This window comes from Mizuhopecten yessoensis, unplaced genomic scaffold (genome assembly GCF_002113885.1).
Source record: "Mizuhopecten yessoensis strain PY_sf001 unplaced genomic scaffold, ASM211388v2 scaffold401, whole genome shotgun sequence".
Lineage (NCBI taxonomy): Eukaryota > Metazoa > Mollusca > Bivalvia > Pectinida > Pectinidae > Mizuhopecten > Mizuhopecten yessoensis.
Window position 1 is genome coordinate 158,531 of NW_018403528.1, and position 2,153 is coordinate 160,683.

Sequence of the window (2,153 nt, forward strand, 5' to 3'; positions counted from 1 at the left end):
CTGGAGAGTTGTATGCTAGGTTAGCTTGAGGTTTATGTGCACTGATAAGGAAAGTTTAAACTTTTAAGAATCAGTACACTATTATTGAAAATAGAAATCGGCAAGTCTGCGAGGTAGATAGTATTCGCTAGATTCGATATCAGTCTTTACCCTCAAGATTGACGATGACATTCCAGCAGATACGATGTGTATCTTGGAAAAACCTAGCCTAAGTGAATGAATACATATGCGATATAATGACTGTGAACAAGTAATGTCCATATTGCAAATTCAGCAGAAAATAATTAATTGAACAGAAATGAAGAATTACATATAAGAACATTTACACCGTGGTATCGTAAACACATAGACAGCTGCATATAAAGAACCGTCATCAGTTTCAATCCAAGTTACTGATAATGACATTCAAACCTGCTGCTCTGTATAAAATATCAAGAATATGGGTCTATGGCTAGCTTAACAAAGGGTTAAAGAGGCACGCAAGCCTGGTCGACCGCAAGGTCTTCAGCTTTGGAGCATACTATGTCTCCAACCAAAGTCTTAAATAATTGTTTAAATTTATGATGAAAGTATTCAATGCCCGTTATGAATTATATGTTTCTATATGAAAGGACATGATAAAAAGAGAATTGGGAGAGAAAGTGGCCGCTGTTTTTGTAAGAAAGAGACATTGAGGTACGAATGATGTGTTTTGGTATTATGTACGTTACGTCATACTGAAAATCGTCATCAGTCCCAATCTTAGACAATGACAATGACAGTCGAAGGATGTTCCTTTAAATATAAATATTTGAGTGTATATGAAAGTTGAACCATTGTGATTCTTACATCATCTGACGGTGAAGTTTTCATTGGCGATTATATACTATCATTTAACTGTTATTTCTTTATGTAATTCATCATACCTTGTGATAGACACAGGCTCATTTCACCCTTATAGTTATCCCAATGTTTATATATATTCTAGTAATTCATAAAAATGTCACCCACCGTTTTGATAATTAAGAAAGATGTTCATAATTTTATAATTTTGTATTTATACAATTGTTGAATAAATTGTTTTACAAACCTATAATGTTTTCAAATTAAGAAAGATATTTTTATGACGATATATGACGAAGAAAATAATATTCCTTCAACAATAGACATTTAACTTTGAAAACGATATCATGCATGTATAGATATTACTCACACAGTAGAAACAATTGGATACTCATGGACTGTGACAGTAACCTCAGCAAAGGACTAGGGGCGTTAAGGGTAATTTTCGGCCTCATCGGGGATTTATAATTAGTTGTTCTGTTCGTAATCTGGAATAAATGAAGTCGGCAAATATGAAATTTCAAATTCATTGGACAACTGGTTCAGGAGATATGGCATTACAAAGAGAGACATAAAACCGCATTGAATAAAAAAATGCGTGAATATTGTCTGTTGTGCGGTGTTTGGTTGAAAATTGGCGATTTTGAAGGAAATTAACTAAACACTCTTCAATGTTTGATAGCCTCCGCATTAAGCAAACAAATAAATATATGACATTCTAAAAAAATTGTCGTACCAGTGTTCATTCATGCAGAGGCTTTCATTTCTGCATGCTGAATGTTTAGTGTTATGAGAAATATTGTTTCTTATCATATTTGACGAATAAAATGCAAACAACTAAATAATAGATATTAAACACCTAAACTGGACAAACATGGTAATTACTCATTGAACTCCTTGAATATCTTGGGTTTTTTTATATACAAAAATTACGATATGTAGCGGCCAAGAACAACCATACCAATATCAGTGATATAAATAAAATCCAATATATTTATCAATCAACTTTCCTGCGTGATGTGTATCTGAAAGTCAAACTACTATAAACCGGGAAATTTCGCCCTGTCAAACTTCCCCCTTCGCTAGGTTAATCCGTATATGACCGATGTTAATTGCGCCCCACGCATTACTATGCATGTTATATTGTTTATTAATATTCGCTGTAGTAATTACTTGCACTTATTAGGCGTTAATATGACTTCAGCGACAATTTTCCGTTATATAGTATTGAAACAATCACGAAATAACGCAGTAAGAAGAGGCCCATTGGACATGTATCGCACGACATTTCTTTTATTATTTTAACAAGAAAAGAAGTTAAGATTTTCTCA